At 47.0% G+C, this 27,858-nt stretch overlaps 1 protein-coding gene across 3 annotated transcripts in view; it reads right to left on the bottom strand.

The window, feature by feature from the left end:
• The window catches only part of DISC1 (DISC1 scaffold protein), a 205,600-nt gene extending 199,260 nt beyond the window's left edge, over positions 1-6,340 (bottom strand). For 2 of the 3 annotated variants that reach the window (XR_005104969.1, XM_037392564.1), the window contains exon 1: positions 6,294-6,340. The gene's annotated coding sequence lies outside the window, so the exon portion shown is untranslated. Of the gene's footprint in view, positions 1-3,776; positions 3,828-6,293 lie in introns of those variants that run through there. The other variant, XM_037392565.1, reaches the window with a different exon arrangement.
• Between the last annotated feature and the right edge of the window lie 21,518 nt (positions 6,341-27,858).

A 27,858-nucleotide genomic window follows, 5' to 3' on the forward strand; every position in this document is an offset into this window, starting at 1 on the left:
GCACTAGTTATAACAAAGCTAAACTATTTTAAAATTAAATGAAATTAGTCTGGAACGTGAATGGCATGAACATACACAGCCTAGTCAAACCAAAGACTAAAAATCTTCCCAACTGTACTCTAGGGGATAAACAGAAAGCCCTGAAGAACAACAGGGCAAGCCAGCAGATTTCACAAAGGGCAATCAGAAGTCCTATGGATTGTTCTTCCAAAAACAGCAACACTGGTTATTAGATCCCAGTCCTACCTCATAGAGAAAAAGATAGTAACAGATGTACTTCCAGAAAACTAAGCATCATAACTATACTCAAGACAGGCAGAGAATACCTCCTTGGCTAACAGGAAATTGTTCCTAACTTGGCCCTGGAGCAGATGATCCCATGGAAAATTCTGTCATTGGCAAAAGCTGGCACCATCGCAGGAAAATTCTTAAACTGCTAAAAGAACAGGTAAAACATACCATGCTCTCTGCATAAAAAAGGAGGAGGAGCTGGTTTTTCTTACCTTACAGCAACCTGAGACCCCCCCGACAAAGCAGGATTCTCCCCACCCCCATCTTCATTCTCACAGGAAGCAGACAGCCAACACTGATGCACCGCTCAGAAGGAACCATTAACTGGAGCAGCTCTTTTCATGGCCAAGTCTGTTCAAGACCCTGGCAGACCACAAGCATGAGAACACGACAGCAGCTGTTTCACCATGGCCACATTCAAGTTCCCCTGGGAAAGGGGAAACACGATGCCTGTTGATTATTAACCAGTCTGGGAGCAAAGCCATTGGACCATCAGCTGCACTGGTGCTGCACTCCAGGCAACAGTGACCAGGCCCTCCTCACACAATTTCAATGACAGTTCCCTCAAGATTTTCACTCTCTAAGCAAATAAAAACATGCTGCTCTCCTAAACAAGGGCTCCAGACAGAACAGGAGCAGTTTCAGCACGGTGCCCTGCCAAAACAGTGCTGTCCCACCACAGTGGCAGCATAGCCTGGAACAATCCAGGGCATCCAAGAACACCTCATGCCCCTGAGACTCCACACCGCTGCTGATGCACAGATGTCAGCACTCCTTCCGTGTCACTCCCACAGGGGACAGCAACCACAAAGATGTTAAAATTAAAGAAATCTTCCCAAAGCAACATAAGACACCACCAAACTCAGCAGCTGCCTGTCCTGCACTGCTGAGATTGCTGTGCCTATCACTCCTCAAGAGCGGAGCTGGGAACACAACCCATTCACAGCTGAGCTCCTGAGCTGAGGCTCAAGCTCACAGCCTAAGCTATTAGTGCAAATACTGACAAGTTAATAAATAAATTCCCAATAAATGGGAACAGCCAAGCCCCAACAAACAGCTGTGCTGCCCATTCCCCCATCACCTGGGTCTCCATGGGCCATCAGCAACAGGAAGCACCTGGATCTTAGCCCAGCACGTGAAATTCAACCTCGTCCCTGCCTCAGTAACCACTCCCCACCAAAACCCTAACAAAGGGGGGAAAAGTCTTGTCCCCAAAGCCATGCCCTCCAACAAGTAAAAACAAACCCTTCCTGATAGGATCAGCTTAGCCCTCACAACAAAAAGATACTTCCCAGGGCTGAGGCTGCCTGGATTTAGCACACTGAACAGGCTCAGTGACACTCCTTCCTTGGAACCCCAGCGTGTTTCCCTGAAGTAAAACATTTGTGTGGGGGCAAAGGGGAACAACCAAACCACAAGAATTAGGCAGCCATAACATAAGAAAAAAGCCTGCAGCTATAAGCATTTGACCTTGCAAATAGTCTTCAGCAGCACCACTCCAGATGCCTGTATATCTGCAGTAGTGATAATCCATAAAACTAAGCTGGTATGTTGGTGGAAATGATGCTTACCATCATATCATTAAAGATGGGAAAAAAAATACTTTTGGTATCCCACTGAAACAGCAAGAAAACACTTTACCAGCAGGAAAAAACTGTCCTTCCACTTCTCAAGCTCTCTGGAGACTTTACGGTTTTCCAAAAACAAAACAAGAAGACTCTAAGAATGGTTTCCTTCAATGCTCAAAACATACTTTTCAGACCCAAGGGCCTGACTGCCGATTTAAACTCAAAGTGCTGCCAGATAGACGAGCTGAGCTAGGGACTACTCTGTTCATCCCATCAATCAGCGCAGTTGTGAAGCCATTATCAAACTTCATTATCTACAGACACATTGAAAACACCACACTATCATTTGATTCTAATTTTCCATTATTATTATCCAGAATTTAGCAAGTTCTTGAAGAGCTATGCCAATGCCACATGCATCGCCTCACACAGTTACAGATATCTGCCAAACAGTTCAGAAAATCTAATGATACCAGCTCCCATCCCAGTTCCTGCCTTTCCCACAGATACTAACCTTTCCATTGTTACTCAGTTTCACAATACTCACCGTCAACCTCTTGACTTTTCACTCCACAGGCTACCTCAAAGTCACTCTACTAAGAGATTTTCATCTGTAATGTTTTCCTGGCCCACTGACCTCTCAGTGCAGCAAAAGAAACCTTTCAACCAGAGCCCACTAAACCCCTCCAAACAACCAACGCTCCTGCCATTGCAGAGAACAGGGAAAGCTTACACACAGACATTCATTCTGTTCTCGGTTTCAAGGAGCCACTTCTCCCACATCGCTCTTTTCCAAGGAGATGATACCATCTCAACATGCATACACTGTTTAGCAAATTACTGTTACCATTGCAGATCTGACTCAGGTGCTGTTTGATCCGATCTATAAATACAGGTAATGCATAGAACTTGGGAGAAAAAAAAAAAAGGAGCTAGCGAAGGGCTATTAAGGAAATGCATTTTCCATCCCTAATTCTGAGTACACAGCTGTTGATGTAGTAAATATTTACTACTTAATGTAAAAATCTAACTTTTTTTTTTTTTTACACTTGTTGTTACAAACAAACATATTAACAGAAGGCAAAGAGAGCAAAGTAACTGGACCATTTACTCTGACACCAGGGTCAAACAACTAGCACACCTATTCGTAAGGCAACAACAGAGGAAGGAAAGGAAGGAGAGGAGTGAGAAAGAATAGAAAGTGCCACCAATCACACTCATTAGGCAGCAAGGTTGCAATTAGTAATTTATCACATAGAGATAATAAGAGGTGCTGGAAGGAAGTGTGGCTATAAGATGGAGGGTCTGAAACAGAGACAGCAGCATTGTACAGTATGTACAAAGGGGAGACAGACTCCAAGTTCTGCATGCCCCAAAGGAATCGCACTGAACAAAGAAACCCTACTTGAGGCAAGCACATGATCTCACCCCTCTGCCTGCAGACTTCAGATTAGTCATTAAGCCACTTCACATTGTCAGCATCAATAAATAGGGAAGTAACTCCATGTCAATAGCTAATTCAATTTCCATACAGAAAACTCATGTTTAACAAACAAAGTATGTCAATAGCAGATCTCAGCTTCCACAGCAGCAGTTAGGAGGCTCAATACAGAAATATTTCTCCCTGAAAGCATTTTTCAGGTGAGCAGTTAATGGAATCCATGCCTATATGCTAGAAGAGAAGAAAAAAGAAACTTAAATTGAGTGTTAAATAGTTAACATGGTGCAGAATTAAGCAAACACCTCCAAATAAGGATACTACCATGCTTAACATAGGCAGAATAGTCTTTGTTCAGTGTCAGAGGGCCAAGTTTTTCCTCTTGTGACTGCTGATTTACAAAGGGCACATTCATCCCAAATACATAAGGTTTTTGCAGCAGTTTTCCTTCAAGAATATTGAATAGTATTACAACATACCTTGGGCTCAATCCTAATCTAAGTGACACAGCATGAAAGGGCTGCACTCTGGAAAAAAAGACACAAGATGCTAAGGATGAACTTGGAAATCACTATGGCAACTCTGCAGGTTCCTTTCTGTTCACCTTTGAGGCTGGAGGTAAGAAAACCCCTTTCCACTGGAGTCGTTAATACGTGTTATGGCTGAAACCAGAAGAGGCCACAGCCTGTCTGCCACTCAATTAGAAATAATGTTTTGCTCAAGTAAATCTAATGCTAAAATGAAAAAAAATCGTAACTCCTGAGGAGTGCTCGGGAGGTGTTACACACTCCAGTGAATCTCATTTGAAAGGTCAGGTGGTTCAGTAGCTGTTGGAGGCCCAAGTTACGGTGAGCAAAAAAAGCCTAACCAAGTGTGCCTAATTTGTGAACAAAGTCAGAATTAACCTTTAGGGTTTTTGCTTTTGCGAGTACAAAACATTGTTTGCAGTTCTTTCTGTCTTCCTGTTCATCACAATTAATTTATCCTGGTGCTAATAAATCCTTTTTTCTTGCACAGCCCCACTACAATTCCAGCAGCAGCAGCTTAGGCCCAAACTTTTGACTTCACTTTACTGAAGAGAACAAAGGCTGATTTATCTAAATTTGAAGAGGGAGGAAGCCAGCGGCAATACAATGCTTGCCCCTGACCGCTCTTCATAGTGCTGCTGCACTGTAATCATCATCAGTATCATGTATGAGAACACGTTATTTTCACTGTCCAATCTCAAAGCACTATACACAAAAAAACTTTGATAGTATAAGCACTGGAAAGCAAGAAAAAAATACATAGTTGGACATAGTCTTAATGCCAAGCGTACAAATCATTGCTCATAAGCATTTGGGAGTTCATTTACATTCCCTTCATCCACCATGACCACTTCATTTTAAGTAACCACAAACCTCTAAACTCGGGAATTTTTAATAAAATATTTAAACATCCCTACTTTTCAGTTTCACAAGTGCCTAAAAGCCCTCTCAACAGTAAAAAATCTACTGTAGCTTCAACTGGAAAACCACTGTCAATGCCTTCCTAGAAGGAACCACAACTTCAACAATGAGATGGGGGAATACCTGTACAACATTATTCAAGTTACATTAGTATTTAAACAACAAGAAAAGTTTAATAAAGTAGAACTTCTCCCATTTTCATGAGTTCTGTAAGGCCAATTGCAAATTAGCATGTAAATGAGCAAATACAAAAGGACAAAACCAGACATAATGCATCCCAGTGTACTTTGCTCATCTCTTTGAAAACTCTCATTTACTTTTAATTACCAGTAGTTGCTTGCTGGTGTATGATTCTGCAGCACATTTTGTAAAAGCCTTTATTACAAAAGCACTTCACTGCAGAGCTCTTAAATCACTATCCAGAAGCATAGAAGAAAGTTACTTCAAGCACTTGTACACAAAGATTTGCATGGATTACCAAAACATGAATGAGCTGTTTTCCATTAAACCTCTGGCAAGGACAACAGAGGTGTTTGCAGAAAGCCTTGCTGGACTAACGGAGCTTGGAGAACCACATATCCCGATCAACCCAAAAGGCAGAGGATGCGCTGGGCGAGCGACAAGCCTTTCTTCCCCAGGTCCCCCAGGAAAGGCAAAGGGTTCTGGGTTTTTTTCCAGGAGTTCTCCACAGCTCCAGCCTTGCACCAGCACAGGCGCTGAAAGGTGGGCAGCCCCAGCTGGAGCTGGCTGGTGGCTGCTGCGCCAGGGGAGCAGGGCAGCACATCCACATTACAGAAATCAGTTATTCATGCAAGTATATACACAGCTTCTCTGTTAAGATGGCAGTTTCCTTTTCCTTCCTTTAAGTCAAGTTTGGAGATACTCTATGGGTGACTTCGTTCTAAGAGCACCATTACTTCCCTCTTTGCAATAGGTTATTTAAAAATAAATAAATAGATTGCACCTTTCTATCAACACAACTGCTTTCACACTGGCTGAAGTAAATTAAAGGATTTTTTGAGCTAACAAAAATAATAATGATGCCATTTCAGCATTGTAACACGCTTTCTTAGCATTTATTTCACAGTAGAAGTACTCTAACATCACCGAGGACTTAAAAAAAAAAAACACCAAAACTTAGGAATCCTAAAACTTTCAGACTGAGAAATGAAAGGTGCGTATTTTTTCACCTAAAAACCCCTACATTCCCTCGTACTCAGTACGACTCCCATCACGCGGAGCTGCCGGCCCTCCCGGCCCAAGGCAGCGCCTAGCCGAGCTGCCCGGCCCCTCCAGTGGGGGGAAGCGCAGCCAGCTCCGGCCCCGGGCTCGGGCTCAGACCCAGCCCCGTCCGGGCGCTACCTCGCCCCACCACGCCCGCCGCACAGCACCCGTTCCGGCGCTCCGGCCGGGCACCTGCCCCCGGCGCGGGGATGGAGAAGGAAGCGGGTAACGGCGGGTGAAGCCTCCCGCTCCCTCTCCCCGCCTCACGCCGCCGGCCCGGCGCCCCCCTTCGCAGCCGCGGACCCTCCGGCCGCCCCCGCTCACCTGAACTCGCCGCCTCCCCCCCGCCGCCGCGGCGCCGCCTGCCGGTCCCGCCCGGCCGGGGCTGCGGCCGCCACATCCCGGCCCCCCCCTCCGCGGGGCGGAAAGCGACGGTGGCGCCGGCCCCTCCCAGCCGGGGGCGGGCCGCAGGCAGCCCCGCCGCCCTGGGGAAGCGGCGGGCCGCGGGTGGGCCTGGCGCGGGTGGCGGGGGGGGAGCGGGGCTGCCCTCGGCGCGGGGCCGCAGGCGTGGGGACCTGCACAGGCCCTCCGAGCAAGGGGCCTGCAGGGCGAGGCAGGCGGTGGGCTCAGGCTGTTCCGTCCCTGTGCCGCCAGGTCTGCAGGACACCGGCGCTACCTTAGGGAAGCGGAGGTGATCCCGGTCCGGCTCCCCGTCCTCATCAGCCCGAAGGGAGCAGCGCAGCCCAGAGCCGCCTCTGCCACAGGGACGGAGGCGTATGGCCTCCCTGGCGTGTCCCAGCTGCAGGCCCAGCGTCACTGGCCAGTGGCTACACCAAATATATAGAGATATAGAGATAGATAGATACACACACACACACACACACGAAACACTATGGGAAACAGTTGGCTTGCAACTTTAGCTGTACGGTGCATTGCTGGGTTCTTTGAGCCATCATGTGTCCTTTGGTGAGCCCAGCTCCAGCACCGTGTTCCATGTCTCCATGGTACGCACACGTGTGCAATTAGTACGGCATTCCTGGGCTTTAAGTAGCCAATGCCCTGTATGTGTTTTCCCTACTTTTGTGTGGTGTGACATCTCGATGTCAAACAGAACATTCTCATTTTGCGGCAAGGTGCTGTCGTTTATGTGTATGTACAGGTTTTGGCTGGGATAGAGGCAATTTCCTTCATAGCGGCTCAGACAGCTCAGCTCTGTTTTGGATTTGTGACCGGTGTTGATGACAGGGATGTTTTAGTTGCTGCTGAGCAATGCTTTACTCCAGCCTCAGCGCCTTCTTCTGTTTCTCACACTGCCCTGCCTTCGAATGGCCTGGGGCTACGCAAGCTGGGACCCCAACAACCAAAGGGATATCCCAGGGCACATGGCCATGTGGTATATCATGCTCATCAGTAAAGGCTGGGGGAAAGAGGGAGGGAGAATGTTCAGAATAAGGGCATTTGTTTTCCCAAGTAACCCTTAGCGTGACGCAGCCCTGCTTTCCAGGGAATGTCTAAACATCTGCCTGCCAATGGGAAACAGCAAATGAATCCCTTGTTTTGCTTTGCTTGTGCATGCAGCTTTTGCTTTACCTATTAAACGGTCTATACCTCAACCCACAAGTTTTCTCACTTTTACCTTTCTAGTTCTCTCCCCCATCCCGCTGGGGGTGGGGAGCGAGCAAGTGGTTTCATGGAGCTCAGCTGCTTACCAGAGTTAACCCACAATATAAAGCAAATAATTCCAAGTTCTTTTTCTAAGATCACTGTACCTTTCTTGAGGCTGTCCCGTTGAACTTCATGTCATTGCAACAACATGAATTTCCACTAAAATCCCCTCTCTATTTTGTGTTTTAAGTCATTTTAGTCCTCCATCACTTCCTGTGTATCCTCCTCCCTCGCCTTTTGCTATCCCTGGTATTTCTCTACTGACAGCTTTATTTCTATTGATACCCATAATTATGAGCCTTATATAAGCTTATGACTGCCCACTGACTACAGCTTTTTATTAACTTTACTAAAATAATACCTGCTTCAATCACGGATCATCATATCTACTGTATTAGCCATGTACATGAAATCAGCATTTTTCAGGATGACCTCTGTCATCAAAAATGTTTCTGCCTGCTCAGGTGCAGCAAATGCTATTGTAAGTTAAAAATACCATCTGTGCACAGGGAAGTTTTCCTAACATTCATAAAAGTTGCTAAAAGAAAGCCCAGCTTTATCTAACAACTGATAACTTCTCTAGTTTCAGTCCATTTACTAAGAAATACAGGACACGCTAAGGGAGTTTTGGCCTCATGTTCCAGCCTGTGCCCTTCCTGACTTGTGAGAGAAGAGAGTGAGCAGCTGTGCTGTGCCTACCGAAAACAGCCACGCAGCCTTCTCCTTCTTCCTTCAGCCTTGCTGTATTGCATCTGATTCAGATGATGTCAGTGCTAGCTCCCATCAGTCAGATGAAGAGAAATCTGTTGTAAAAGGGCTGCTGTGCTGGTGCAGACAAAAGACCCATCTAGTGCAACCTTCCCTCCAACGCAAACCCAGGGCAGCTGCCTCAGCAAGAGTAGGAACAAGGCAGCACACACACTTCCCCTTTGGATGCCCCCAGCCTCTGACCGATGCCTGCTCGGGGGCTTCCTCAGCTCGGTTCGGTTTGTCACCTCAGTACCCTGCAGTGGCTCTCACGCTCTCCAAGCGCTTGCCCAGCCCCCACTTGAGACCGCTTCAGCTTTCGGCTCGGGCAGCATCCAGGGGTGAGGGGTTCCCCAGCTCTCCATCCACGGTGCGAGGCAGCACTTGCTCTGAGCCTGCCTGTGACTCGCTGCCCGAGAGCTGCCGGATTTTTGTGCTTGAAGAAACAGAGATTTTTCCCAGCGTGTCTGTGCCTCTGATGATTTCCATATGTGTTATCACATCATGTGATCCCTTTTCCAAACTGCGTGGTGCTAAGCTACTCAGACTGCCCTTGTACAGAAGCTGCTCCAAACTTTTTATTATCTTTGTTGCCTCTCTCTAAAATTTTCTATTTCTGCTTTTTGGGATTGGGGGGCTATGTAAGGGTGAGGGTTAGCTATGGTGGCATGTTCATGTTTCCTGTTGTATTCTGTGTTCCTTTACCAAGAGTCTGTAACACTGGATTGTTTATTCTGACTGCCGCCACACACTTAGCTGGTATTTTCTGGTATGTAACTAATCCCACGGTTTCCTTCTCAGTGGCAGTGATCATCTCAGGGCTTTTCATTTTATATGAGAGGCTAGGATTGTTCTTACTGGTAGGTGCCAATTCAGTTTACACACAGTGAATTTCATCTGTTGTTTGATTGTTCAGTCATTCAGCCTCGGAAGGTCCTTCTGCAGCTCTTTGCAGCCAGCCTTTGTTCATGCTACCACAAATAACAGCATCAGCAGCAGACTTGTTTCAGCGGCTTATATGAAGAGCAGAGGTTCTAGAGATGCTAATCAGTCCAAAGCCGCCAAAAGGTAACTATTGTCTAAATCAGTATTGGAAAGAATCATGGCATGATCTGTACTCAGAAAGAAACCCTGTTAATCGGGGTGGGGGTTGCATTTGCTCCGAATCTACTCGAGAATTAACGTTTACCCTAAACTTCAGCACTTCTGCTTCAGGTGGCTTTGCCTTACCTCATGTGTACTCACGTCAATGTGTATATTTAACAAAAAAGTCCCACAACAACAGAATACTCAGTGGTCCGTAATTCATTTCCTCGGTAAATCATCAGCAGTACGTGTGAATATGTACATGTGTGTATGTGTGTATATATATATATGTTGAACATGGCAATCTGTTTTGGACAGTCACTCTCATTCAGTTGTCAGACCATTGGAAGGGAGTTGGAGGGAGATCGCAGATAGCTTGTACAGAGAAGTATACCTGGAGAAAATGGTGCAGGAAGAAGATAGGCTTCTGAAGCAAATACTAGTAGGTGAGAATAGTATTCTTGGGTTTTAATGCTGTTTGAATTGTGCCCTTCGTGGAAGGTCTGATCCAAATGACATGGTGAGACATCCAGAGCTTACAATCTACCCACCTACAGTTTGCCCCCGTGCACTTTTGGGCAGTACTTGGGTGTTTAGAGTGAGATGGATGGTGTAAGAATTTACACGGAAGAGCATACCTAACAGCAGACACTGTATGGCTGTCTTCTGGTTTAGATTAGATAGGAGGGAGCTGGAGTGTTTTGCTATTTCTTAATTTCCAATTTTCATTATGATAGCATAAACACGCACAGCTGCCAAAAGAAATGGTCCTGCCTGCTCCCTCCACTACTTCTTCTCCAGTTGTGTCTGCCTTCCCTTCCCCCATGCTACTGCCCGCTTTGTCCTGGCAAGAGCGTTTCTCTGTCTCTACAGTAAACTGGGAACAGATTGGATTTAAACCTTTTTTTATTTTCCTCACCCCACCACCAAAAACCTTTCTCCAGTTGAAAGCGACTGTGAAACTACAGCATTACAGGCTGCATCAGAAATCCCGCTAAATTTTAACAATCCCTCCTGTGTACTGAAGGCAGTGCTGCTGTCTCTTTCCTTCTGAAACAACTTCCTGAGCCCTCATGCAAGCTCAAAACTGCCCCCTCTGTTTTCCACTCCTTGCCCTCTCTGCTTCTCATTGTCTACACATAGCTGCTGCTTTGTGTGGTACCTTCGCTCCCAACTGACATCAGCGTATGAGCGCTCCCCCCTGCACCTGCTGCCATAGTGAACAGATTTCCTGTAGCTCTGTCCCTTACGACCTCTGGTTTGTCTCATAGCTCAGCTGCAAGCTCGGCTTTTCTTCTTCTTGCATTCATCTTTGTTTTTTGCCCTCTACCCCATCATTGCTACACCAGAGACCTTTTCTATTTCAGTTGTAAATAAAGTATTCACCAAAACGTGCCGCTGAAGGGAAGCCAACTCTACTTGCAAATTCAAGTCAAATTCAGAGGGGGAAAAAAAGGGTTGCCTAGCATAAAAAGAAGGAAATCCAAGACATGTTAAACCTATTTATTTTGATCTCTCCAGGATCAAGACATCTTGATCTTTTTAAGCTAGGCTTGCATGTGGCACTGCAGCATCTATCACAGAGCAGAAAAGTAAATAAGCGTCATGCTCATGTCCTCATGTTCTAATACAGATTTTCTCAAGCTGTTCTTCTTATCATCTCTCCTTCACTTTAAAAGCTATTTACATGGCATCTTTTGAAGCATGGCCTCAGCATGGGCTGGGGAAGTTGCCATAAGGTGGGAGGCCAGGAAGGGTGGTGAGGGCAGAACAGCAGCACCAGCTGGCACAGACCAGAGGTGGAGGCTTTGCCTGTGGGGAGACAGGGCAGCCGGCTGGGCTGCCTTAGCTCACCAGAAAGCTCAGGACGAGGGATGGCGATAACCATGGCTGGCCAGGAGGCTGGGAGATGGCAGATCAGCTCAGTGGTTTGCTGTGGCCATGAGCTCCAGCTCCCCACATTGCTGCCTTCTGCAGAAGCCAGAACCTGGCCGATACTTTTCCACTGCCTGGTCCTGCTGGAGCCACCTCTGAGCTGCCTCCTTTCCACCTGCACACCCTCAGGGCTCAGCTCACTGCCTTTTCTTTCCCCTCAGTAACATCTTTTGCAGGGATAACTAACACCTTCTTCCACTTCTCCTTTGTTTTCACGTTAAATATCCAAAACCAGAAGAACTCATTTCACTTTCAGTGGTGAAGTTCATCCCCCCAGGATTGTTTTCCATCAAAACACAGTAAAAGTAAGGGCATTTGGGGTTTATCTGCAAAGAACTTTGAAGTATATATATATATATAGCTCATCCACAGAACTGAAGCAAAAATTTTTTGCACAGCTTTAATCGGTGCTTATCTTAGATACACTATCACGCCCTATCCAGAATGAAATGTTCTGAATTTGATTGTGCTTTAGTTACTCTGTGGGTACTTACAATAACTCTGGAACATGCTTTGTGATGTGATTAGCATAAAGGTAATCTTCATAATAGATAAGTAAAACAAATCGGAGTGCTTACTGCAGAAATCCCACTCCTAGTTCTTAAATCACAGAACTCCTACAGGATTCACCTGAGCCAGGATTTTGTTGAAAAAGTTTAAACAACTTTTTAAAACAAACACATGCAAATCTGAAGAAACTGGTGAGACTTTAATGTGATTGTTGTTACAGGTAAACACATTTCACTTTCCAGAACCATCTTTTTTGCTGTTCATCTACAGCTGTAACGGAGCAGCTGGTTGACTTTACTGGCATCATTTTCTGATCCTGTTCCAAAGACAGTGACTCAACTGGTGTCACGGCAGACTTCAAAACAAGAGTAAAGCTGAGAGCTCATTACCACTCAGTTCAAAATATTTATGAGATTAAGAATCGTATAGATAACTCAAAAATGTTTGAAGTCCTAATCCAGTGGATATACAAATCAAAAGAGTTAAGCCTTTGGGTGTTTATTTTGACTGAGTGCCTTCCTATAAATTTAAATTAGTCTAAGAAAAGAATTAGTTTCTCTAGAGACATTTGATCGCTAGCAAACAAGCTGAGGATTCATGTTGCTGTTCTTCAGGCTTTAAAAATGGATTTTAGGGATGTTTACTCATAGTAATGTAGACCAGCCAAAATTCTAAAGTCAGTAAATCAACCAGGAACAATACTGGGAGAAATGAAAGCAGGAGCACTGGTGGTTTAAAAAGAAGAATTTTCCCCAGCAGCCATACTTTTTACCATATTACCCACCCCACATCCCAAATTGGCTCAAATTTATTTGTCTCACAGTCTTCCGTATCTACTGCTTCTCACAAATTGAGGTTAAAACATTACAGTACAGCCACTAAGTAAGCAGCCATTATTGCATTCATCTTTCTACATCTGGATACAGGATATTTTCTATTGAACCGTCATTATTGTGGGGATTTTTTTTTCACAAGATGCGTGTATTTGGATTTGAACTTGTCATTATTTGGCTATAGCGTTCATTTTAATAGACCTTTCCCCTTTAACACGTCATCTTAGCTGTAAGATGATCATTGTATATACATCCATCATATACATCCATTGTATACATCCATTTCCCTGTGTGGATTGAGTGGATCCCATAGAGGGGAAGGCCTGGGGTCTGGAAAGTCACAGTGACCTGGCACAGAGCCCCTCACAAACACCTCCCACCTTCAGGGAGCTGTGGCAATAGCTTGTCCCATCCTGCAGCACTGGGACTCGGCGGCTCTTGCTGGCTTCCCCGCACTCCTGTCAGTCCCCAGCTAACTGCATCAGGCTACCAGATGGCCTGCTGGGGCGAAAACGCCGGCTGAGGAATGATCCTGCGACTTAACCAAAGCTGTTCAACACGGCTGCTGTGCCTGAAGGAGGTGGGCGCTGAGGGGGAGGGGGTGCCCTGGGCTGTACGGGGCCCCACAGAGCTGCTCACACACCCAGCCCCGAAGAGCATTCGAACGTTAGCTTTGGCAATGAGTTCCTGCTGCCTTGCTCTGTCACGTTTTCATGCCAGTACACCTTATATGTGTAGGAGCATTTAAATGATGTATTAAACATCAATACAAGGTATTAAAAGTGCAAATATGTAAAGCATGTTCCCCGCATCCCAGAAATCCAGGGGGTGCTAGAGCAGGACCACAGTCCAGAGGCCGAACACCCAGTGCATTGGCTCTCCAGCTGGAGGATGGGGTCTGGCTTCAAATTCAACTTGATCCACACGTGTCTGTGCAGAGACTGTCCTTGGAGTTTACATCAGGAACTGCAGGTTATTCTCTGATTGCACGTGATTATGTTAGCAGGAGTTGCAGGGGATTTTTGCTGCTCTGCTAAAACAATTCTTCTGTTACGTGCCGAGCTCGCAGAGCCGCCGGGGGAACTCGCTGGCATGGGACGACTGAAGGGCTCGGTGCAGGGGGTGCACACTGTGCCTGAGGCTGTGGCACATATGCAGCACTCTCAGAGGCAGGACTGAGCAGGGCCTTGAGAATTCATCTCATCCTTACCTCTGCCCAAAGGAGTCTAAACATGCTGTAAGTGACCATGTTTAGGTGACTGAATCCCACCCAGGGGTTTTACCCCAATGTAAGTGTTCATAGCCTAGGTGGCGAAGGCTGGTATCTTCTTCCTTCGAATAAACTAAATTGAACTCTACAGCAGCTGGTGAAAGGCCTTTTTCTTCCAGTTCTTGAATTATTTCTGTGACTCTCTGAAGTGCCAGCAGGAAAATCTTCAGTGCTTTTTTTCAGTGGGAATGCTTCAGTGGGATATCTATTCCAGCAATGGTTTCATGTGGGGCTTTTGATCACTACCCACTTCTCACCAATTGTGTATCCAAAGACAGTCAGCACCTTTTCTTCCATCACACTGGGAGCTCATACTGAGTTGCTTCTCTGTTCTGGCTTCTCCAAAGCGTTCCAGTCAGTGCTTACCCTCTGAAATTCACCTCCTGTAGGTACAGCCTGTATTCCTGCTTTTTAGATGTCTAATTTAACTAGATATTTTAGGACTGTACTAAGACATCACTTGCCTAGATGGGCTCTCTACTGAGCAATCCTGGCCACTCCAGGTGACTTTTCATCATTATTTGCCACCTGGCCAGTGTTTGCACTATCCAATTTCTTAGCAGAAATGTTATGTTTACTCCCAGATATTGATAAAAACATTAAACAGCAGTAAGTCTTATACTTCTTCATGCAGACTTCACTACAGTAACTCCCATTCCTTAACAGTTCTTCTTGGACAACTGTGCCTTTTTGATCCACCAGATCTCATACCACTAAATACTTTGATCTTACATAATTGGACCTTTTTTTTAAAAAAAAAAAAAATCAGGCTGTTGTATGATACTGTTCAAATAACTGACAGAAAACTTACCTTCATGATGGCCCATACCCACCAAACTTGTGCTCTCATCAACGATGAATCCTGAGCCTCAGGCCTGGCGAGGCTCGTTTTCATTACTGCCCTCTGTACTTACTGCATCAGCGTCTTCAGTTCACAACTGACTGGGTTCTTTACCAGTAATTACATTATTTTCAGTGACTTTGCCCAGGGCACAGGTGAAGCCAACCTGCCTAGAATTCCCTGAGGCTAGCATTCCTTATGGGAAGGATCCTGTCATTAGCACAGCCTGACCTTCTGCCAGACCCGGCAGTCCCCTGACCGAGGCACTGGCAGAGACTCCCTTGGCCAAGACCTGTGCTGGGAAGGGAGCAGACAGCTCAGGCCAACCCATTTCTTAATATTCATGACATCCTCCCAATTTACCGAAGGACTGGAAAGCACCTGAGATATCTTCATAAATCGTGGGTACCATCCTCCTGCTTTCTCATTGTGCTGGTTTGGGCTGGGGTAGGGTTAATTTTCTTCATAGTAGCCAGTATGGGCTGTGTGTTTGGGTTTGTGTTGGAAACAGCGTTGATAGCCCAGGGATGTTTCAGCTGCCGCTGAGCAGGGCTTACCCAGAGCCAAGGGCTCCTCTGCTCCTCACCCCACCCCACCAGCGAGTGGGCTGGGGGGCACAGGGAGCTGGGAGGGGACACAGCCGGGACAGCTGACCCCAGCTGACCCCAGGGGTATCCCCTACCAAATGATGTCACGCTCAGCATATAAAGCTGGGGGAAGAAGAAGGAAGGGGGGGGTGTTCAGAGCGATGGTGCTTGTCTTCCCAAGTCATCGTTACACATGACAGAGCCCGGCTGTCCTGGAGATGGCTGAACCTGCCTGCTGGTGGGAAGGGGGGAATGAATTCCTTGTTTTGCTTTGCTTGTGTGCACAGCTTTTGCTCTACTCATTCAACTGTCTTTATCTCAGCCCATGAATTTTCTCCCTTTTACTCTTCTGATTCTTCTCCCCATCCCACGGGGGGGACCGAGCAAGCGGCTTTGTGGGGCTTGGTGTGGGGTTAAACCATGACACTTGTTCTTTGTCATCACTGGCAGATGGAACAGCTACACTGAGTAGTGAGCCTGGCCCATCACTAAGATTTGTCTCTGCCTAAGATTTCTAAAACACACCCTTATTAGTCTTCCTAACCATTGGCTTCACATCCTCACTACTGTAGTGCTTGTCTGAGAATGTGCGGATGGGCAACATAGCAGGCGTTCAGGCATTTCTGAGGCGACAGGAAAAAACATACTCTTTTCTGTGACCTTCACACGCCTTGTTTGTTCACAGGTATTTTTCTGACTGTGATAAGCCCAGAGCCGGTCCTGCTAGTGGTACTGTTTTTTCTGCCTGATTAGAATCATAAAGGAAATATTTCTCTGGTCAATGATACAAACCACAGTAACAATTCTGGGAAACCTTGTTGTCAAAAATAGATTTACTTTTTAAGAAATAAACTGCATGAATTAAAAATCCTCCTCGTTTTATTCTCCAATTCAGGAAATGCCATAAGATGACACAAAGATTTTCATTTGTTAATGCCTGGAAAGAGGAAAAGCTGGTTCCATTTCAGAGACCATCAGATAATACCTTTGCCACAGGATGTTATTACAGTTTTAGGATAAATATATAATATAAATAACCTGTCTTCTACTGTACAAAAAATATCTACTGGCTGGAAGCAATTATTGTGAGATAATGCGTGGAAGTTTGCCAGCTGGCCTTGTTAGGTTTTCTAACTCTACATTTATAATTTACATTAGTGCATAGCCCTATCTCCTAGCACAGCCAAGGCTCTATTGCTCTATTTATGAACCTACTTTACATATCAGTGGTAAAATTATGGGTCTGAAGTAAACTATGCAGTGAACTAACCTAAACCAAATCCTCAGAAGAGATTCGTTTCCATCCAGGAAATAAGCACCACCTTCAAATGGACCACGTTCAGTATGAGTGAATTATTATTCCAATTATTTGGCCAGCTTTACAACTTGCCAGTGGCTCAATGCCAGCATTTTATTTAACAGGCTCATAAAAATTTGATTATCAAAGCCACCAAGTCAGCTGCACACAGAACGGCAGCCGGCGGGGCAGAGAGCAACTGCAGCAGCCACCAGCACAACAGCACCTTGGGCAGACACAAGGCCAAGGACTGACCCTTTTCTGTTATCTTGTGTCCTGCAGCCAGTAATAAAATTAATGAAGAATACTCCCAAGAGCTATCTGGACCAAAGAATGTGGACGTGGACACAGTTTTCCCTCTGCTAGTGACCTGTAGAGAAGGGTTAGGGTGGGAAAGAGCATCCCACCGAGCCTGTCCTGGGGACAAGGGACTTTCATGGGAGGGTGGTCGTACCCTCTTGTGCCCATCAGTGTGTAAAGGGAAGGGAGGGCAGAGACACACAGGGAAGGGGAGGGAGCATGCCACTTCGACAGATTTTTGCATTCCTGGATCAGCAAGCAATAAAAGCCATGATCCAGGCTGGAGGCAAAATCTTGGGAAAGCCACTGACTAAACCTCGCAGGCAGATTGTAGGACCAGATTTCTACATAGGCCTTTACCGTGTAACAGCTTGTCAGCAATTTCAGTATACAACAGAGCGTGCCTAGGAGAAACTCTGGGAGGGTTGTTAGCGTGTTGCCTGTATTTGTTCGGTCTGATCACAGAAAACTGGGAAAATCTCCTTGGGAACAAATGTCTGGATGGAGATAAGGCTGCATTTGCAGTTCATGGTTCCTGTGTGATTTGCTATGGAAAAGGCTAAACACGGCTCCATTCAAAATGTTGAACCTAGCCCCTGGGAGACATTCTCCCAGCAAAACAAAAGCTGTGCCGACTCTGCTTATGAACGGTTGGGTGAGAATGAAAGTTTTGCTTCCCTTTTCACTTTTATTTCCTTATTCCTTACATGACACTTATTTTTAGAGCAAAAAAGGAACGGGAGCAAAAATGCTCACTTGGCTTGTTGAAGGCGGACCAAAAGCTTTGTCTGTGGCACAGAGATGGGACTTTGGGGTGGGGGAGAGCTGCTGGGAGGCTCTGTCAGTGGGTCTGCTGCTATGCTGCAGGCACAACTTGTGCTGACCGTCAGGGTGCGGGCAGAAGCTTGGCACGTGGGAGGTGTCGTGATTTAACCCTGGGCAACCAGCACCATGCGTCAGAGGGATGGGGAGAAGAATTGGAAAGGAATGTGAAACTCAAGGGTTGAGATCAGAACAATTTAATAGGTAAAGCAAAACCCACACACGCAAGCAAAGCAAAGCAAGGGATTCATTCACCACTTCCCATGGGCAGGCAGGTGCTCGGCCATCCCCGGGGAAGCCGGGCTCCATCACGCATAACGCTTACTCATAAAGACGAACACCATAATGCCAAATGTCCCCCCTTCCTCCTTCTTCCCCCAGCTTATATACTCAGCATGACGTCCCATGGTATGGAATACCTCTTTGGCTAGCTTGGGTCACCTGTCCTGGCTGTGTCCCTTCCCCATTTCAAGTGCCCCTCCAGCCCTCTCCCTAGCAGGGCCCAGGAAACCCAGAAGTCCTTGACTGGGTATAAACATCACCCAGCAACAACTCAAAACATCAGCACTTGTCAACATTGTTCTCACATCAGAGCCAAAACACAGCACTGTACTAGCTACTAGGAAGAAAGTTAACTCCATCCCAGCTGAAACCAGGACAGAGGGCAATGCTGGATAGAGGGAAGATGCTCTGATTTGTGCTCCCATCCATCTGACATGTGCCAAAAGACTGTGCAAAAGCAGAATTTTAATCCTAAATAACTTTTGGCTCCCAATTCAAAGCTCTTAAGTTAGGCTATTTATCTGTCTTACTGGCAGACCACGGCAGAACATCAGTCTTCTTTGTAAGGTCTTTCGACAGCCTTAAAAACTGAGTCACCTTCTGGAGGCTCCCGTCTCTCCCCATTGACTACAGAGGGAGCCAAGGAAGGTCACCTTCCTCAGCTGAGCGCCCCGAGCTGTGGGAGGTGGCTCTGGGCCATACAAATGCTGTGATTCAGCCCTTGAGAAAATGATGAGAAAGGGAGAAAGTGGTGCGTGTGGCTTGGCAGAAAGCAAGAGAGAAAACCAAGCGGAACAGGGAAGCTAAAAGAGGAAAATGGGAAGAAATTGAAAGAAAAGAAGACGAGTGGTAAGAGGGAAAGCAACTGCCAAAGGGAAATAACAAAGAGATCGGGGGTGGAAAGGGTCTGAAAGAAGAGATCAAGCAGAGGGAAGTCAAAAGCAGACAAGCAAGAAGCCTGAGCGTCACGCGGAGAAACCCCCATCCCCGAGCCCTGACCAAGGAGCAGCTGCTGCCCGCGGCTGTGGGAGTCACTGACTCAGCCACCCCCGGGGCTGGGGGGACCCTGCATGAAGGGCACTGCGGGTGGCTCCGTCCGGGCCACTCCTGCGACAGACCCCTCTGCCATTCCCGGGAACAGCAGAAATTCAGCACTTGGCAGTCAGCAGCCAGAGAATGAAATAGTCTTTTCCTTTTGACAGACGTACAGCCCTGTTTAATGGACACAGGGCAGGGTTTCTGGTGTGTGGTACCAGCAGCAGGAATTTTTCAATTTTCTGTTTTCAGTCTCTTTTAGCTGTGAAAAAGTTGGCAAATTATTCAGGGTTTTTTCCATGCTCTGCCGTCAAAATTATCACAGCATGGCCAAGGCAAGGGAAGCACAGAGAAGCCTCCAAACATATTCTGTGGGCTCTAGGAATCTCTGGAAACACTTTTGGTTTAATTGTTAAATGTCTTTCCATGTTAAATGTCTACCGTGTACTTGGAAAGTTGAACAAACATGTATGTTATGCAGACCCAGCAATCAAAAATCACTTACTAGTTCGTAACAGTAAATATACTGCTGACTGGTAAGGTTAAATTTGGTTAATAGGAAAGAGTGTGGGAGACATTAGCCAGTGTAATTGCTTTAATAGAGTCTATTATCTTTAATGGAGTTTTTACAAATACGCACACACAGCGAAGATACCAAATTAGAAGTAAAACTCTAGTAGAGCCAAGCCACAGCTTAACTGTTAAGACCATTGATAAAAGGACTGCACTTGCAGCTGGATTACAAAGCACTGTAAAATGTACTAAGAGGCATTTTCTCTTTGAGAACCTTCTTGGTCACCCATTAAAACTGAGGAAGTGTTGCCTGAAGGGTGAGCCAGCACATCTGGAATGCGAGCATCCAGATTGCGGTGACACTAACGTGCTGCAGAGCTACAAGGGGAGGCTCAGGGAGGGAGAGAGGAAATTCTCACAATTGCCTGTTTCCCTGCGACATGTGAAGCAACTGAGCGATCACAGGCCACAACTGCATTACAGGAGTGAGTCACGGAGTTCAAAGCAAGAGCATCCACTAATTGTTTCATGGAAGAGGCTCGGGGAAGTCTGAAGAAGGATTTTGTAGGATATTCTTTTACTCATTGTGAGCTTTGTAGTCTTTTGTACCAAAGCCAGCCGTTCTGACCAGAGAGTTTATTTTACGACTCATAGTCCAGGGAGGGCTGTGTTCCAGGGCTGGGCATCCCTCACGGGCAGCGTTTTCTGCTGTGAGCCTGGAATAGTTTTGAAGCTGTCCAGAAGGAGCTCTCAGACACCACCTGATGGCAAACAGGAGGGGGTAAATGGCCTTATTCCCAGTCTAGCTGCCCATCAGCTCTGGGCAAATGTTTTGGTCAGTTTGGTTATTTGTTCACCTACGTTTCAGGTGTTCAAGGCAAAAAGATGATACTTAATTATTATTCGAAAAATACCTCTACCCCAAGCCTCCAGACCTGGGTAAGATGTCGCAATGATCAGCCCCTGAGCCTTGCTAAGTAGGGTTGTAGAGCCAGATGCAAGGTGGAGAAGACCTCCAGGCTTCTGGTGGAGGTTTAATTTATGGGGGCTGGATGTTGCGCCCTGAATGATGAATGGGAATGGTCTGGGAGGCGTGTGGGTCCAGGGCTCTGCTTTGCCGCAGTCTGTGTCTTTATTCTAACTGCACGGTGGTGTCAGCTCCCTTTCCCTGACATAAGGGCAGTTCATCAGTGCTCCCATGACGCTGATACACCCTGGTGATGGGCACTGAGGATGTACATGGGAGGGATGAGTGCAGTCACAGGCTCAGGGGTTGCACGAACAGATGGGGACACGCTGCAGGTCAGAAGGAGGGGCCAAAGGGCATTCATCCACTGGCAGATCACTCTGGAAAGGGGGTCAGTGAAGATGTGGATGGCTTCCACAGCGCTAATTGCCACAGGGTTACAAGCAGACTGGAGTTTAAAGCTGTGGGACTGCCTTGTGGCTGTACTTTTGCCCTTCCCTACCCCTTACTGACCACCACCCCCAGCAAGCTGCTTCGGTTGGGTCACCACAACCCACTTGCTTTTACGGTGCTGATTCCCTTGATCTCTTTGGCCTGTGTCTTGGACAAAGAACCAGTTTGTTACTCCTTCTGGGTAACCCAGCTCCTCTAGAAATGCTCTAACCCCTGATTTGCCTGATTTGTGTCTTGTCCCTCTCCCATGGCTTCACCTCTACACGTGCTCCAGGTTATTGGGATCCAACTTCCAGGATCCAGGAATGCAGAAAGCAGTCCCGGATTCAACATGCACTAGTGGTATAGAAAACCCTTTGCCAAAAATCCATGTTAGTGCACGCTAAGTTACCATGTACTTGTTACCCTAGGCAATTAGGATTCTTGGTCTCCAGTCGCTGTCCTGTTGGTAGCCCTGAGCTTTTCCTTCCTCCTGTCCTCTCCTCCTCTGAGGCATGAAGTCTCCTCCTCATCCTTGCCACCAAGTTTCTGCTTCTGGTTCCATAAACCCGCCTAAGACAGAACGGGATCACAGCCTACCTGCTGGACTGTTGTTTTCTGAGCTAAGGCTTAGTCGGTATCTCAGAAGGCTTCCTTGCAAATCAGAGATAACCAAGGCTCAGTGACTCACTGGTCTGGAGTTGGGTTCTTTTCAAATTTCAGTCTCAACCGGGAGACAAAAGCATCAACAGAGAATGATGACTCAAAAAGGAATTTGCAGTTTCTCTTAGAGAAAAGACCTGTGAAGGCAGATTCACTTGGCAGAAGCTCAGTTGGCTGGTTCAGAGGCAGGCGGGAAAGGCTTTGTGCAGATGTGGTGCTTTCTTCCCATTGAGATGATATGGGCACAAAAGATTTTACGGCCAACAGCTAATCTCAGCCTTGCTCTTTTCTGGGTGAAGAAATTAAATAGCTGCTTCTGGACCTGTCCTCCTCTCAGGTCTCACTTGTGGGGAAAGGTCCCTGCTGTTGGCAGGAGCTGGGCTCATTTGCATTTTTCCTCTGAGTTTTTCTAAAAAGCGAAGACATACTTTTTTTTCCATTGCCAAGACTGTGGAAAATTAGCAGGCTAGGAAGGTGAACAAAAATCAGAAAATCTTACCAAAAAAATGGAAATTTCCCATGTTTTACATATACGTGGATTTATTCCAAAATCCATTTGGAGTAAAAGTACTTGCCAAATTATTACCAGAAAAGTGAGAGTTAGCAAAGAGATCCGCCAGGATTCAGGGGGAGCCCAAGTTAGTGGAAAAATGTCACATTTGGGGACCATTTACTAGAATAGTAACACTTATGGTCTTCTATTTAAAACAGCTTGGTCTCGGCTGTCTAAAAAAACTCATATCATTACTGCCAAGTCATTAGCTTACAAAGCTCCAGGCCCTGTCTACACACAAGCCTGCCATCAGTTTAACTAAAATCACTATTTAATCCATTTAGAGCAATCAGCACAACCCTTTTTTTTTTTTTTTTTTAGGTAACCAAATTAATCTAAATCAATACAAGCCTGTTACAAACAGAGACAAACAATTTAAGGACCTCGACATCACAACCTGCGTTAGCTCAAGTGGTGTGAGTTTTGTGGAGAGGCGAGAGCCCAGGTCCAGCCTGGGGGATGCTGTGATGGTCCCATTTGCACCGTAGAGCTGTGCCTGAAGCACGTCCAGCTGCATCTTTGCGTTGAGGTGCCCGAGTGGTCTCTCCTGTGTGTTGCTACATGACACAGGCTGGATCCCCACCGCTTCTCAGGGCTGTGCCCTGCTGTATTTAGGAGCTGCGGCTACCCTGTCCTCTTCCCAGGCCTGAGCCCTGCGGGAGAAACCCAACCGGTTTGCTGGGGGTGCTTGAGGTGAAAGGCGTAAGATGTAGCTGGCTCTGGTAGAGAGCGTTTGGCTTCAATGACCCAGGAAACCTTTTTTCAACTCTATTCTCCTGCGCTGAAACACATGCAAGCATAAGCATGGCCGCAGCAGTGTATGCCAGTGTCCTCCCTCTCCATGTTTGTGGCTGCCTCCGCACAGAGGCCTCTCAGGAGACCTCCTGCATCCCCCTCCTGGGAGAAGAACACCAGCAGCAGCCCAGAGCACAGGCAGTTTTCCCCTGGGCACGCACAGCCCTGGGTGCTGTGGCCGCGCTCAGCCCCTGAGGGGTGCCCAGCTGTGCCGCGCTCACACACGGTGGGGCAGGATCAAAGCTCCCTCCTGCCAAAAGCAGCGCTCACCCAAAACAAACCGGGGCCAAAAAGGGGCTCGGGGGCTTCCTCAGCTCGGTTCGGTTTGTCACCTCAGTACCCTGCAGTGGCTCTCACGCTCTCCAAGCGCTTGCCCAGCCCCCACTTGAGACCGCTTCAGCTTTCGGCTCGGGCAGCATCCAGGGGTGAGGGGTTCCCCAGCTCTCCATCCACGGTGCGAGGCAGCAGCTCCTGGTGCTTGCCCTGAGCCTGCCTGTGGCCGGCTGCACTCGATGGCATCCAGTTCTTCTCTTAGCAGAGACAGTGAATGGCTGCTCCATACCTTCTTTATGGCACACGTAACGCTGTAGACATCTATTATACCCTCCCTAATGTCATTTTTTCCAGGCTGAAGGATTCCAGCCCACTGGACTTCCATAGTTTCCTTTCACAGAGGAACTATTCTCTACTTTTGGTCATCCTTTTTGCCATTCTCTGGACCTTTTCCAGTTCCGCTATATCCTTTTTGAGATAAGGGATCAATCACACTCAAAAGAAGGTAAGGTGACATTTATACAGCATATCCTCATCTTTATTTCTAGTCCTTTCCTAATAATTCCTAACATTTGACTGGCATTTTCAACTGCTAACAAACAGGTGACATTTTCATGGAAAAAAAAAACCCCACCAGTATTTTGATCTTGAAGGGGGTACACAGAGATTATTTTCCCCTATGCATATTGCTTCACTCTGCCTACACTCAATCTGTTTTCCCATCCTGTCACTTTGCAGTCTCGCAATGCTCTTCCACATTTTTTCAGTCAACTGTTGTCCTTACTACAGCGGCTATCTCATCGTGAGCAAACTCTCTCACCTCAGAGCTCACCCCCTTCTCCACATCTTTATGGGTATGCTCTGTGTGTGTACAGCGGGCAGCGGGGAGGGAAGTGCGCAGGAAATAAAGCAAAAATGCAAGTATGAACTCATATCCCAGTTAGTCTGTTTTCAGGTGCTGCATCAGCAAACCCCCGTGGTGACAGCCTACAGCAAAATGCGATTCCCAAAAGCAAAGGAGACCAGAATCAGAAAAGAAGCAGGGCCACAGGTGGGCCAGGGGATTGGTGCCGACGTGCAAAGACACCTTCCTAGCTGCCTATCTCCAGGTTTTCCTGCTGCCCAGAGGGAGCATCCAGTTCAGCTCAGAGCTCCTGATGGCTTCAGGGAGAGCTCTGACCTGAGGCAGAGCTGCAGGATGTAGCTGCTGAGTTTTGGCAGGTGAGGGATGCCACTAACTTCCCCGCCAGGGCTAGGGATTTCAAAGTGTTTTTACCGAAGACACCAGCTGGAATCTCACCTGAGTTTATCCAAAAGACTGCGAGGACTCCAACTCCCTCCCACCTTTATACTCAGTGCAGGTTGGTTCCTATACATTCAGAGGTTCACACGAAATCTCAGTCTTTGTTAAGCTGTGGTGGAAAAAGACGGAAATCCCTCCAAAACCTGTGATCTTCCACAGGCAAAGGAACTGCTTTAAAACAAAGCAGCACCTCCTTCCTCCTGTGGCTGTAATCCAGAAAGCAGTTTACGTTAACGGGGTATCTGGCCCCCAGCTAAGCTGCAAAAAGCCAAAGATGCTCAGATATGACAGTGACAATATAACATAAAACAGGGCTAATTTTGTATTGCAGAGTGCCTGGGTAGCGATAGATGTCTGCAGCCACACGGCCAGACACACCAGCCTTGCACAATGGTTTCCAGTGTGCCAACCCATCAGGCTGGAACTGGGTGTAGGACAAGCAGGAGCTGTGGGTGTAAGAACAGGAGATCTGTGCTGTTTGATGGCTTTCAGTCCCAGGGTGGGTATCCTGTGGAAGGTACTCAGTAATGAATGGCCCTGTACGAGAAGGACACTTAAATTACCCTTGAATGACCTCTGGAAGAAGAAATAAATCTCCATGGTGACATCGCCACCATTTCTAATTCTATTGATGCAATTTTAGAAGTGATTATTATTGGTGCCTTTCCATGGGGGCAAGCCAGTTAACAACTCTGGCTGTGTTACCCCCTTTACAAGCCCACTGCGGTGTTTCATCAGCCCTCTGCTGTGGTACGTGCCAGGTCTCTCCTGGCCTGGGACACCCCTGAGCAGCACAGGGCAAGGGACAGCTGGCAGACCAGGACTATGAGAGGAACCAACTCACCTTCAGCTCCCAGGGCTTAAACACCAACCCCAGCCCCATTCTGTTCACAGAGCGCAGCAGTGCTGCTGCTTTCATGCTACGGTCAAAACCCTTGTGGGTTTGAAGCCACTCGCGCTTTCCACCTGAGGGTTTTCTGTGGCAACCACAGTCACGGCAGGGAAGTACACAGGCACATTCACACAGGCAGAAGCATTTGATTTTCTAGCAGGAGTCGAACAGCTAAAAAAGGCTTGCATTTTCTTGTATGAGTAGCATGATTATAATATATATTAAGGAATTTAGGACTCCAGTTTATGATTCCTTATTAGCACTGCTACTCCTTAAAAGTCCTAGTTCAAATAAGACTATTTGTATAATTCACAAGGCTGTAAGAACACGTCTAGTCAAAGTCTCATGGCTTTTTTTTTTTTTTCAAAACACCATACACACACACATGACGAGATATAAAATAAAATTCACAAGGCTGCAAGAACACGTCTGGTCAAAGTCTCATGGCTTTTTTTTTTTTTTCAAAACACCATACACACACACACGACGAGATATAAAATAAAATTCACAAGGCTGCAAGAACACGTCTGGTCAAAGACTCATGGCTTTTTTTTTTTCAAAACACCATACACACACACATGACGAGATATAAAATAAAATTCACAAGGCTGCAAGAACACGTCTAGTCAAAGTCTCATGGCCTTTTTTTTTTCAAAACACCATACACACACACATGATGAGATATAAAATAAAAATATGCTATTCCCTGGTACTCCCCAAATTTCTAAATAATAGAAAGCACTGAGTGGTATTACTATCGAAGACCTACCTAAGCCTTAAAATTAAGCTTACACCACATCACTAATTGTGTTTATAGGAACTTAAAGAGAAAACAACAAACATTTAACTCAAAAAAAAACCCCAAAACTTGAGTATTTCTAGAGCTGGACACTAGGTGGCAGAACAAATGTATGTTCTCTTAACAAACAGCATCATTTTACTAAGGCGGCAGGCCCAGAGAAGTTTAAATACAGCAGATCTCAAAATAAAAAAAAAAATGAAAGCATATAGCTGCCCTGCTTTTCCTAATCAGTCCCTGCAGAGCACAGGCCCTGTTAAGGCTGAGTTTAAACCTTTTATGTTCTTTACAATGAGCATGACGATTTAGTTGCAAAACTCAAGTCTCGCTGCTAATGCCCATGGCTCCCCTTTCCCCATGCAACCCTCCTGTGAAGCAGGACCCAGGCAAACTCTACCCCAACATTTACTAGACGAGAAAAAGGTTTTATAGAGAGGTAAGAATGTCAAACGAGCCCAGGTGATTTAGGAACATCAGTGTAATTGCAAGTTGGTAAGGCACTGTATGGGTAGCTCAAATTAAGAAAGAAGAATCTAAATTGTTCGCTAATTATCGCTTCGCTCCTGTAAAGCAGCAGTCCTTCAAGAACACATCAGCTAGGTGGGTGAAGGCTGAGCGGCAAAGGCTGGGGAGGAGGGAGGCCTGGGGAGGGCTGGGGGGGAGGGAGGGCTGGGGGGGATGCGAAGGAAGCGTTTCGCACCACGAGGTGTCAGCACACGCCTGCCCGGGCCCCCGCGCGCTGCCCCAGGCCGGGAGGGGGGCGCAGCGCAGGCGCAGCGCAGGCGCAGCGGGATGCACGGGGAAGGGCTCGGGAAAAGCGATGCCGCCCAGAGCATCCCCCGGCACGGGCCGTGACGGAGCCCGGCTGGCAGCTGGGCATCGGCCGGAGGCTGGCGGAGCCGTCTGAGTGCCGGCCCCTGGCTGATGTGCCCCGTGAGGTGCCACAAGGCAGGACACCCAACAGTCCCTGCCGCAAGGAGAGAAGCGACCCCCACTCCCTCCTAAAACGAGACAGCCAGCGCTTAACAATATTCCTGCGACTTCGGAACACCCGGGACCGTTCAAGCGCATCCTTCACCCACCGGGTTCCTGGCCCCAAGCGTGCAAAAGCGCATTATAACCAAAAAATTGGGCTATTCCCAGATGGGTTTTGTCAGCTCTTCACGGTGGGGCCATCGGAGAGGACCTTGAGGGAGAATTAAATGGAAGTGGTAGGACCCTTCCAGATTAAAAAGGACTCGCAAACCTGTGGGAAAGCTCAGGGCTGTAGGAAAAGTGCCTGAAAACAGGTGAAGCCCCATGAAACCTGCACTGACCAGGAACAGTTTGTGGTGGGCTCAAGAGATCATCTGACCTGTTGCGGCTGTGGAGGAGCAGAGCAAACACAACAGCTTCTTTCTTTGGGAAGAACGAACATCTGCATGACATGAAAACACCACCACTGGGGGAAGAAAAGGGAAAAAAAAAAAAATATGAAGCTACACGCCAC

This window comes from Falco rusticolus, chromosome 6, assembly GCF_015220075.1.
Source record: "Falco rusticolus isolate bFalRus1 chromosome 6, bFalRus1.pri, whole genome shotgun sequence".
Classification (NCBI taxonomy): Eukaryota; Metazoa; Chordata; class Aves; order Falconiformes; family Falconidae; genus Falco; species Falco rusticolus.